This window comes from Mirounga angustirostris, unplaced genomic scaffold (assembly GCF_029215605.1).
Source record: "Mirounga angustirostris isolate CCGP_5_RB_7025 unplaced genomic scaffold, mMirAng1.0.hap1 SCAF_3, whole genome shotgun sequence".
Taxonomy (NCBI): domain Eukaryota; kingdom Metazoa; phylum Chordata; class Mammalia; order Carnivora; family Phocidae; genus Mirounga; species Mirounga angustirostris.
The window spans coordinates 6,580,549-6,593,639 of NW_026991711.1; the positions used below are offsets into that span (position 1 = coordinate 6,580,549).

The window sequence follows — 13,091 nt, forward strand, 5'->3', positions numbered from 1 at the left end:
GAGTTGTGTGCCCCCAAAATTCATATGTTTAAGATCTAACCCCAAATATGACTGTATTTGGGGATTGGGTCTTTAAGGAGGTTATTAAGGATAAATGAGATCGGAAGGATGGGGCCCAGATGCAGTATGATTGGTGTCCTTACAAGAGGAGAGAGCGACACCAGGGATGTTCATCCCCACACAAACAGACCTTGTGAGGATAGCAAGAAGGTGGCCATCTATAAGCTAGAGAGAAAGGTCTCACCAAAAAAAAAAAGCCCTGACAACACCTTGATCTTGGACTTTGGACTTCTGGTCTCCAGATTTTGAGAAAATGTGTTTCTCCCGTTTAAGCTAGCCAGCCTGTGGTATTTTGTTATGGCTGCCCGAGCAGACTAATACCATAATAGTTTCCTGTTTAAGCTTTATCTGGTGATTGTGTAGCATTTCCTTTGATTTAACAACTCTTCCTACAGTGTTGAGGTGAGTTAAGAAATAGGGAGTATGTCAAATCTAATTATTTTTACTATCTTTCTTTTTATGAGGTAAAGAACAAATCTTTGTCATTACCCAGAGACTCCTAAGAATAGTTTTAGGTGTAAAGATATACAGAATTTTATTTTTCCATAATTTAATATACAGTCTTAGGCAAAACCTAAAGAATTTATACCACAGCCCATTTGTCTGCCCAAAGCACAGCAAAGCTCATCACTGAGACATTGGGTATGCAACAAGAAAAGGGTTTTTTCGTGAGGCAGCCAAACAAGGAGACGGGCAGGCAAGCCTCAAATCCCCCTTCTCAAAGTGGGAGAGAACAAGTTTTTTATAATCATAGGGGTGGGGATTACGTACATATTGATGAAAGGGCAGGAGAACTTAATGACTATTCATGAAGAAAGATGGAGTGTGAGCATTGAGCAAACATGTCTGTAGCACACCTTCCATATTCACTTGGTGGGGAGACTTCACATTAAAATGAGGCACAGTTCAGCTCCTGATGCCAGGACAAGAGCTCTAAATTTAAAAAAATACACATTAATTTGCCAGAGATTTATTCAGTTATATGAACTGGAATGTTAAAATATTTCTGAAGTACAAGTTTTAATTTTTTTTTAATCTAGTCTAAGTTACTAGAGGTTAATTTTTCTAATTTTCCTTGAAGTTTGGGAATAGTGGACATATTGAGTGCTTATTTATCTTTATAAGCTAATTGAACAGTTTTTTTTTTTTAATTTAAGGAAAATACTTCATATTCACAAGAAGTCAAGCCCTTTCTTAATCACAGACACGATATTAGAGAGTTCATAGCTTCATTCAGCCACTTCAGCCACAGGCCAAAAATACACACACAGATACAGACATTTATTAGTCCACATATCAAAGAGCTTTTGTAGTATTTCCCAATGCATAGGAAATCCTTAGTTGATTTGAGCTCCCAAATGAAAAAATAGACAGCAGACCTAATAAATGAAATTATCTTTCAGTCAATAAAGAGTAGATCTACAGAGATACTCAAAATTGTCAGATCATAAAACCAAATTCTTTATTGTTTCCTCCAGTAAGGAATACATTACCGGGCGCGGCACAGCCAGGGACTAAACAAAACGCAAAGTCAGTAGGGAAAAAATGGGAAAGAAACAGAGTTAATGAAGCTCAACTTTTATTGCTGCTTGTGATTCTCTCTGGGAGGCAGGAGACATGGTCAAGGCTTAAAGCAAGCATCAGGGACACTTTGCTAGCCGCTCCATTTAACTGGCTTTGTGAAGTTAGCAGCTGAGCATTTTGACAGATGACCTACCTACCTCTAAACTTGTTAATACATACTTTTCAAAAAGGTAAAATCATGATTCTCAGGCAAATTTAAAATCAACACATCAAAATTGTATTTAACTTCTCAATTAATGAGGAAACCATAGGATGTTGAAATCAGTTCTCACCAATTTCTATTTTCAATTCCTGGCTCCACTGACCCAAGTCCTTCCAATGATTGCTTATTTGACATTCCACTGGGATGTCCTAAATGCCTCTCATATTCTACTGTGTCCAAAAGGGAATTTGGGATTTTTCTTCCTAAACCTTTTCTAGTATTCCCTGCTTCTGACAGTGGTTCCATTGTATGTCAAATTATTTATGCCAGAAATCTAAGACTCTGCTTCCTCCTATACTTCTGCGTGTCATCGTGTGCATTCTGTTACGGAGCTTTGTGGATTTCACTTTCTAAATACCCTTTCCCTTGTCTCCTTCCGTCTTTCGCTGATCCTTGCCATCGTCTTCTATGGTTCACCAATACCTTTCCGTGCAGACTGAAGCATTAGCCCCATTTCTGCCCACTGCCCCACTACCGGGGGCATCCTCTTATCCATCCAAATCACTTGTCATGTATCAGCCAGAACGGTACTTGCCAAATGCAGATCTGATTATTTATTCCATTACTCAAAGCCTTTTGTGGCCCTGTGCCTACCTGCAAGGTTCTTACTCTGCCACTGGTTATTCTCTCCTTCTCTTCAGTGCCATCGTGAACTAGGCTCCCCCTCTTTCTGGTTCAAGCTTCACTAATTTCTTTACATGTCTTTCAGTGTCTTCCCACCATGGGATCTTGGTGGTGCTGTTTTCTTGTAATGTTTTTTTCTAACTCTCCCACTTTGGGTTCATACCTATAATCAACCCGAGTTCGTGTCATTTCTTACCTCGTCAGGGCGCTTTCCTTGAGTGCTAAGAGTAGGCCAGATACCCACCTTCCTCCCATGGCACTTAAAAATCATTGTAATCTTACACTGACTTTTGTGATTACGTGAGTGTTTTCTCTGACATAACATTGTAAGTGTCAGGAGGGCAGGGCCATGTTCATTCTACATCTCCTTCTATTATGAGAGCATAGTGTGTAGTTCAGCAGTAGTGTGAGCATAGTTCTATATTTACAGATACTGAAATGTCTTTTATGTTTTTAAAGATTGATTGATTGATTGATTTAGAGAGCGAGCAAGCGCCGAGTGGGGGAGAAGCAGAGGGAGAGAGAGAGAATTTCAAGCAGATTCCCCACTGAGCGTGGAGTCCAAAGCAGGGTTCGATCTCACAACCCTGAGATCATGACCTGAGCCAAAACCAAGAGTCAGACGCTCAACCGACTGTACCACCCAGGCGCCCCTGAAACGTCTTTTAAACTCATTCTTCTCAGTAAGATCATGGGAATGATATCACCTTTCATACAGATGTTTTTTGAGAATTACTGAAGAATGCATTCATATAATTCTTGAGTACTCTGAGCATTTCAATGTCACCTGTCATTCACATTTCCTTCACTATCTCGGATGTTCTTCATTTGGGCCTAGAGAAGGTTAACCACTTAAGAAATATCACTGACTTTAACTGTTACCTTACTATCCCATCAGTTAGGACTAGGTTCACCCCCTGGTAACAGGAAATTGGTGTGGTGGATTAAAAACAGATTATTTATCTTGTGCAACAGGAAATACAGGGATGGGTAGGCAAGGTCTTGACAGCAAGAAAGCAGATCCCTTGTAACTTCCCGCAATGGGGGTAGCACCTCTGGGCAGGAGAGCAAGAGAGAAAGTGGCCTCAGTAGACTTCTCTTTCCCCGGGAGGAGGGAAAATCAAGTTTTTAGCCTCCAAGGTTTCTACAACAGAGATAGACAAGGCAGCAGGGAAGGAAAGAGAAGGTGGGTCCGTCAACTGCTGGTGTCTGCCACACCTACCGTGGATGACTTGTTTACCCCAGAGTGAGGTGGTCACACCAGACATTCAGGGGGTGTGCCACCAGCTCCCCATCTCTGTGACATGTGAGCAGTTAGTTTTGCCTTAATTGTTATGAATATAGCCTTGCAAATCACCATCTTAAAAAGTTCTGTGAAATGAACGTGGTGGTTTCCTTTTGGGACAGAGTCACCCATTAGAAAGATTGTCCCTGGAGGACAAATACCAATTCAGAGCCAGTGTGAAGTAAGCATTTTCAGTAACAAAAGAAATGCTTCTCATTTTTGAACTGCATAGACAACTCTTATTTTTTTGAATTCCGGAACTGCAACTTGACAAGAGAGAGAAAAATATTTTCTTTTCTGAAGGCTGCCAAGAATAAAGGCTATTCTCATTTGTTAAAATAAGAGGAGGTAATAAGTTAAAATAAGCATACTCTGACCTTATTTTTGAGCCCAACACTCTCTAGAAAAACACTTCTTTTAAAAGGAAGGGAAGTTCAGTTATATTTGCAGTCATTGCTTTTTTGCAGGCCCTCATTATCTTTCAGTTTTATTTATAATAGAATTTACTAGCTGCAAGGACAACTTTTGAAACCTATTACCAAATACTTCAGCATCCTTTACATCTTTCTGCATTCTTGCAAGAAAATAGCTTTATGGATTTAAACCATCCTGGGGTGCAGATCTTTTCATTCTAGTAGTTGGACACGTGCTTGTATAAAGATCTCCATGTGCTGTTCTCATAGAGAAATGTGAACCATAATGATTTACTAATGTTAAAAAAGAGACAACGGTCCCCAAATGAAGCCACTGTACTAAACTCCATGTCACCCAATGGAGACTTAATACCTAACTTAATTATAGTCCAGCCTCCCCAGGAATGGAATCTTACACCAGTCAGTCTGGAATTACCTGATCAGCATAGCAGGGGATCTGCCTGGTAGACCCCATCCATCTCCTGAAGAACAAGGTGACCTTGCCACATACAGTCAGCTCTTTGCTAGAATAACTCCCTTGCCCCACCCCTTCCTCCTGTGGAAGTCCTTCATTCTGTATAGCTCTGAAGAGCTCCTTTTTATTTGCTAGATGGGATGCTGCCTGATTCATGAATCACTGAATAAAACCGGTAAGATCCTTAACATTTACATTAAATCTTGAAAATTTCTTTAACATTTACTCAGTTGAATTTTGTTTTTTTAACAGATTCTGAACTACTAAATGGGCTGGAAGCTTCCACTTCCCTCACTTTTCCTACCTTGCCTCTCTATTAGCTGAAGCTATGATACTCCATTCTGAAATATCTATATTCTTTTCTTTTTTGTAATAACACAATATGAAGGGCAGACTCTATAAACCTTAGAATACCTGAGACGACAAAGACAAAATATTTATTATGAAGCTGATTGTTACTTTTTACTCAATATGCTACTGCAAATAAACCAGAATTGTTTGGTCCATGTAGATAATTTGTTATGCCTCAATATTTCTTATAAACTCTGACTAAATGTCTAAAACTGTTACCGTAAGAGTAGAATGAGAGAAGGTGACTAAAAATCACTTTCTTCTGTTTCTTTTCTTTATAATTTTCCTCTTTCACAGATAGACCACTTTTAATTTTTATTTTGTAAGAATATACATTTATGTTTTGAGTAGTTATAAATCTTTAGAAAAATCACGAGAGTACAGAAGGCTCTCACACACCAGCCTGGCTTCTCATATTATTAACATCCTACATTAGTATGGTACTTATTCTAATTAATGAACCCATGTTGATACATTATTTTTAACTAAAGTCCATATTTGATTCAGATTTCTTTAAGTTTTACTTAATATTTTGTGTTGCTACTGTTGTTCCAGAATTCCACTCAGGATACCACAGGACTTTTAATCATCTTGTGTCATTAAGCTCCTCTTGGCCATGACAGTTCCTGAAATTTTTCTTGTTTTTTTATGACTGACAGTATTCATGAGTATTGGTCAGGTTTCTGGTGTCCCTTTCTGGAGATGTCCCTTTCTGGAGATTTTTTTTGGTATATTTTTGTCACTGTGAGATTAGGCTTAGAGGTTCTGGGGAGGAAGATCATAGAGGCAAAGTACCATTTTAATCAGATCATATCACAGGTGTACATTATCAACATGGCTTATAGCTGCCAATGTTAGTTAATCACCTGGTTGAGGTAAGGTTTGTCATGTGTTTTCACTGTTACTGTTTTTCATTTCCATTCTGTATCTTTTGGAAGGAAGTCACTACAAGCTCCCATGCTTAAAGAGTAGAAAATTATGCTCCATATTCCTGAGAACAAAGTATCAATATTAAGGTATTGGTTTTCATCTTAATGAGAGATTTACCCTTTTTCTCCAAGTTATTTACTTATTCAATCATTTATTTATATTAATGTAGACTCATGGATATTTATTTTAAATTTTGGGAATTATCCAATCCTACTTTATTTTTGCTCAAATTGTTCCGGCTTTGCATTTGGTACTTTCAGTGGGCTGCTATGTCCTTTTGACATTATTATGGATTTTTGGGGTGCAATTCCTTACTTTCTGACACCAACATGCTCTAGGCTCATTTTACATATCACCAATACCAGCCATTTCTCCAAGTTTGTGACAAATGCAGAGTGTCATAAATCCACCCTTACAGTGTCACACAAAATAGTTTCACTCCTCCTGCCCCAATCCCATGTGCTCTCCCCTCCCCGTGGAGACTTTTCAACCACTGATCCGTCACTGTCTCTATGTTTTTGTCCACACAATGTCATAAAAATGGGATCATATAGTATGTAGCCTTTTCAAACTGGCTCCTTTTATTTGGTAATATTAATTTAATATTCATCCATATCTGTGCATGTGCTGATAGATCTTTTTTTTTTTTTTTTTTATCACATCACTGGATAATATCCCGTTGCATGGATGTACTACTGTTTATCCATTTACCTACTGAAGGGCATTTCGGTGGTTTCCACTTCTGAGTGAATATGAACAAAGCTGCAATAAGTACTTGTTTGCTGGGTTTTGTGTGGACATGAGTTTTCAAATAAGTTGGTTAAGTACCTAGTAACATGGTTGCTGGATTGTATGGTGAGGCAATGTTTTGCTTTGTAAGAAACTGCCAAACTGTCTTCCAAAGCAGGTGTATCTTTTTGAACTCTCATCAGCAGTGAATGAGAGTTTCTGTTTCTCCACATCCTTGCTGGGAATTATCTCAGGTTTTTTGTTTTTCCATTTAAACATTTAATGTATAGGGATTATTTCATTGTCTTAATTTTCATTTTCTGATGACAAACAATGGATTTTTTGTATGCTTATTTACAATTTGTATATCTATTTTGTCAAGGTGTCTATTCAGAAATTAGGCCCATTTTTTTTTTTAATTGTGTTGTGTTCTTTTTGGTAAGTTTTAAAAGTTCTTTGTATATTTTATATACAACTCTTTTTTTTTAAAGTAGGCTCCATGCCCAGTGTGAAGCCCACTGTGGAACTTGAACTCATGACCCTGAGATCAAGACCTGAGCTGATGGTGGCTCTGTCGTTAAGCATTAAGGTCTGCCTTTGGCTCAGGTCATGATCCCAGGGTCCTGGGATAGAGCCCTGCATTGGGCTCCCTGCTCCACTGGAAGCCTGCTTCTCCCTCTCCCACTCCCCCTGCTTGTGTCTCTCTCTCTCGATTAAATAGTATAATAGTATCAAATAAATAAAAGTATCAAATAAATAAAAGTATCAAATAAATAAAATCTTAAAAAAAATAAAGACCTGAGCTGAGATCAAGAGTTGGATGCTCAACCGACTGAGCCACCCAGGTGCCCCAATACAAGTCTTCTATTAGATATTCTTTTGCAAATATTTTCTCCCAGCCTGTGGCTTATCTTTATTCTCCTAACAGTGTCTTTCTCAGAGTGTAAGGTTTTTTTTTTTTTTTTTTAAAGATTTATTTATTTATTTGAGAGAGCGAGAATGAGAGAGAGAGAGAGAGTACATGAGAGGGGGGAGGGTTAGAGGGAGAAGCAGACCCCCCGCCGAGCAGGGAGCCCGATGTCGGACTTGATCCAGGGACTCCAGGATCATGACCTGAGCCGAAGGCAGTCGCTTAACCAACTGAGCCACCCAGGTGCCCCTCAGAGTGTAAGTTTTTAATTTTAATAGGGTCCAACATATTTTTGTTGTTGATTGTGCTAGTGGTATTGTATTTAACACTCATCACTAAATCCAAGGTCATGCTGATGTTCTTCTGTTTTTTCTAGAGGTTTTATAGCTTGCATCTTACATATGTTTTGATCCACTTTGAGTTCATATATGTGTAAGGTCTAAGGTTTTTTTTTGTTTGGTTGCTTTGTTTTGGCATATGGGAGTTCAATTAATCTGTTATTATTTGTTGAAAACTATCCTTTCTTTGCTCAGTCATCTTTACCCATTTGTCAAAGACTAATTGACTACATTTGAATGTATTGATAGCTGGGTTCTCTGTTCCACTGATCTAAGTGTTTGTTCTGTGGCCAATACCATGCGGTCTTGATTATGCTAGCTTCCTAGCAAAGCTTGAAATGAGCCCTTTGACTGTCTTCCTCTTGCTCCTCCTCCTTTTCTTCTTCCTCTTCTTCTTGTATATTGTACTATTTAATCTAGATTTTTTGCCATTCATATAAGCTTTAGAAGTGATTTGTTGATATCTGAAAGATAGCTTACCAGGGTTTTTATTGGCATCACAATGAATGTATAGATCAAACTGAAAAGAGTTGACATCTTAAAAATGTGGATCCTTCCCAACATGGCGCAGTCAGTTAACATTACCGAGCTGAACCTGCCACAGCTAGAAATGCTCAAGAACCAGCCAGACCAGGAAGTGGAGTTCCTGTCCACGTCCATTGCTCAGCTCAAGGTGGTACAGACCAAGTATGTGGAAGCCAAGGACTGTCTGAACATGCTGAACAAGAACAACGAGGGGAAAGAATTACTCGTCCCACTGATGAGTTCTATGTATGTCCCTGGGAAGCTACATGATGTGGAACATGTACTCATCCATGTGGGAACAGGCTACTATGTAGAAAAGACAGCTAAGGATGCCAAGGACTTTTTCAAGAGGAAGAAAGACTTGCTTACCAAGCAAATGGAGAAAACCCAGCCAGCTCTGTAGGAGAAGCATGCCATGAAACAGGCTGTCATGGAGATGATGAGCCAGAAGATTCAGCAGCTCACAGCCCTGGGGGCAACTCAGGCTACTGCCAAGGCCTGAGAGCTTATTTCAGATCTGGGGCAGAGGGACTCTGCTTCAGGAGCTTGGGACTTTGTGGGCGTGGCTTCCTGGGGTCCAGGAAGAGAACGATCTTGTGTTTCATGCTAATAAATGTGCCAGCTGGGCAAAAAAAAAAAAAAAAAAAAAAAATGTGGATCCTTCTAATCTATGGACATGGAATATATCTCCATTTACTTAGATCTTCTTTGATTTTTTTCATCAATGTTTTATGCACATACAAATTATTCCACATACAGATTGTGTACATACTGTTAGATTTATATCTAAATATTTCATTTATTGCATGCTATTATGAATGGTGAGGTTTATTTAATTTCAAGTTTCAGTATTCATCTCTCATAAATAGGGAGACAATGGGCTTTTTATTTATTTATTTTTATTATTTATTTATTTATTTATTTATTTTAAAGATTTTATTTATTTATTCATGAGAGACAGAGAGAGAAAGAGGCAGAGGCAGAGGGAGAAGCAGGCTCCCTGCTGAGCAGGGAGCCCAGTGTGGGGCTCCATCACAGGACCCTGGGATCATGACCTGAGCCGAAGGCAGACGCTTAACCGACTGAGCCACCCAGGCGTCCTGACAGTGGGCTTTTTAAATATCGACTCTGAATCCTGCAGCCTTGCTGGGCTCACTTATTATTCCAGGTAGGCAGATCTTGGCTGTGTCTGTCTGGATGAGGTGGCATTTTATTCTGTAACCTCAGTTCTTTGATGCATCCAGGAAAATTCACTGATTTTTCTTGTTAGGACAAGAGTGAGGAAGCCCTAGGCTTCATGTGTCAGAGCACAGACTGGAATTTCTCACATCCTGCTTTCTAAAATTTCTTATTGTTTTCCTACTCATATATGTTTTATTAATGTTTGTCCTTGAGGTCTTAATTGTTTATTTCTATGTAATAGAAAATTGACAGAGGCAGATAACGAGCAAATATAAATGATAATTATTACAGTTCTAAAGGCAATTGTGAATCTACCCAACAGCAACAACAGCAAAAAAATAATGTCAGTAATTTGGAAGCCACTCTTCATTTAAACAGTTATGGGCAATCCCTTTCCTTTTTTTTTGTATGAAGCCCAGTATGAAGTTCTTTGAACACCAGGAAGAAATTTCCTGTTAACTTCTGAGCTATTTCTGCTTTTAGAGTAGAAGCACAGCAGGGGACCAATGGAAGATATATTTGAAAAAAAAAATGTTGTTGGCCACATTTAACTGAGGACCCTCAGGCACGCACATCTGCATACTAAAGTGATTAGCGCCTTAGTTGAGCTCGCATAAGGAGGACAGAGACCAGCTCTGAGAGGGGGACAGTGGCAGGCCGCTATTCATCCTGATATTGATATTTCTCTTCCATGTGGCCTGAAACGTCAAGTTCTGTTGAAAAGAATGGCCCATTTGCATGTAAGCCCCATGACTAGAACACATGTATTTCCACACAGAATCTGTCCTAAGTCACACATGCCATGGGACCATAAGAATGACTGACTTCAAGCTGAGAACACATGGGGCAGATCTTTAAAACCTGCCAGCCATGCATCATTTTCCCCTTGAAGTTGCCTTCAGGCCACTCTGGGCACTTTGCTGCCTTTGGGTCCATTTTAGCACTTAGGAGAGAAGGAGCATCAAAACGTGCATGGGGGGCAAGAATGTGTGTGTGTGGGGAGGCTATGTTAAAATAAAGCAGTGTAATTTAGTGATTAGTAACTATAATGAAATTTGCTATACCCCTCATAATTTTCATGTGCACATAACTTACCCTATTGTATTCATTGTTACTGTACTCAATCCTAAAGATTTTGTGTTTAGACCTACAAAGAAATCATATAGACAAGCACAAATAATGCAAGATCCAGAAATTCTATACCAATAGAATAGCTAACTGAGCTACTCTGATTTAGTTGCCTATCCTAAAGTGATCAAACTCTCGCAGTTATAAATCCTATGAGGGACCAAGTTTTCTTCTTTATGTATTATATAAATAAAGTATACCTTAATATGTTGTCATGATTTATTCCACGAATATTTCATGGATTCCACAGCATAAGAGAATTTCTCTACCCCTCCTCCCTATTAACCATGAAATGTTATGTCATGCTGGGGGCTGAGCTCTGAGGCAGTGATAGAGAACATCTGCACAATGGCAGTTTCCTGATCTTACTGAGAGCAATGATTACAGAGGGACTTTTATATATGAGTTATTCATGATCACAGCAAAATAATGGACTGGCTTATAGTTTGTCAGAAAGAAGGCAACTGTGATATAGTATAAAGAACTCTGGATCTAAGATCAGGGGAGCTGGTTAAATTTAAATCTAGCCCTTAGCATTAGTAGTTACCCTAGTTATCGATTGCTGCATAACAAATGATCCCCAAACTTAGTGTCTTAAAAGAACAAATGTGTGTTATCTCCTATAGATTCTATGGGTCTGGAATTTGGGAGTGGCTTAGTTGCATGGTTCTGTTTTGGAATTTCTCATGAGATGCCAGTTGAGCTGGCAGCTGGGGCCATCACCATGTGAAGGTTTGACTGGGTTAGAACACTGGTTTCCCAAATATCTCATTCACAGGTTTTTGGTAGGAGGAATCTGTTCCTCACTGTCAGCTTGGCTGTCTGCACACCTGGCAGCTGGCTGCCCTGAGACTGAGCTTTCCAGAGAAGAGAGAGCAAGAGAGAAGCCACCATGCCTCTATGACCTAGTCTTAGAAGTCACAGATCATCATTCCTACATATTCCATTAATTGGAAGCAAGTCATGGAGGTCAGCTACGCTCCAGGGCAGGAGAATTAGGTCTCATCATTGGATGTGAGGAGTGACAAAGAGTATATATGGGTATATTTAAACCACCACAGGAGCTACATGAGTAATGATTAATACAGCCTCTCTGAACATCAGTTCCCTTCACAAAAGAACAGTATCTAACTAGGAGAATCATTGAGGCTATTAAATAAGACGATGCATGTAGCATATTTTGTAAAATGTTACCTGTTTTACATATGTAAGATAAAAACAGATAGTAGGATCAGTGCACCGTTAATGTTATTTTATTATGGCCTTGATATATGTTGAAGACATCCCATTCAATGACCTCCACGTTGGGCAGACCGCTGTGCAGTGCAGACTCTTTTGGAGAAGGAAACGTGCAAATCCAGACTGTCACAGCCTAGTAGGCAACACTCATACACTGCTGTAACCATGGAGAACAGTCATTGTATAATGCAAACTTAATTCCCAGAGAATGAGGGGCAGTTAAACAATCAGAATTATTTTCTTATTTTTTGAGTGGCTTGATCGAGTATGTGTCGTTTTCCCCACCTGACAAGAGGTCGGCGACAGGCAAGCAGATCAGGCTGACGCAGTGGCGGAAGGTCCGTAGGGGTCAGAGACTCTGGCTGTCTCGGCCCCGCTGTCCTGGCTCATCCCCATTGCCTTAACCTGCTGCACTCGAAACGGTGAGCCTGTGTTCCACAGGAATGCAACAGGGACAAGGGACAAAAATGGTGTGCTGAAGCTGCCCTGTTTTTGTGTTGGTAAGCTTTGATTTCTAATATATTTAGACTTATGGAAAAGTAGAAGTAGAGATTTCCCTTATATTCTTTTCCGAGCTTCACTCGATGTTAGCACCATCCATAACAATAGTGCATTTGGTGAAATCTGGAAATTAGCATTTACTATGAACTAATTAACTGATTGCTATTAGTAACACTATAACTACTGTAACTAATAACTATCCTATTAACTCATAATACTATTACTTATTTGTTAATAATGGTGGCATTAATAATATAAAATAATATATAATATACAACATAAAGTATAGTGATAAAGGATATTAATAGCAATCTCATTACTATTTTTACTCAACAATACTACTGACTAATTTACAGACCTTATTACAGTTTTTCCCAGTTTGGCCACTAGTGTTTTTCCAGCTCTAGGCTCCACGACGCCGTCATTCACTGCGTCCGTCTGTGTTTCCCCACACGCACCCATCTTACTCTTGTTTTTTGTCACCTGGAAACTTCAGAAGGGTCCTGGTCAGTAATTTTGTAGAATGCCCCTCAGTGTGGGTTTTTCTGATGTTTTCTTGTGATTCGGCTGGGGTTATGCATTTATGCAAAACAGTTGCCAAGGTGACGTGCTTTT

At 39.3% G+C, this 13,091-nt stretch overlaps 1 pseudogene; it reads left to right on the forward strand.

Moving 5' to 3' along the window:
* Positions 1 to 8,458: 8,458 nt before the first annotated feature.
* Positions 8,459 to 9,060, forward strand: LOC123838795 (prefoldin subunit 5-like; annotated as a pseudogene).
* Positions 9,061 to 13,091: the final 4,031 nt, after the last annotated feature.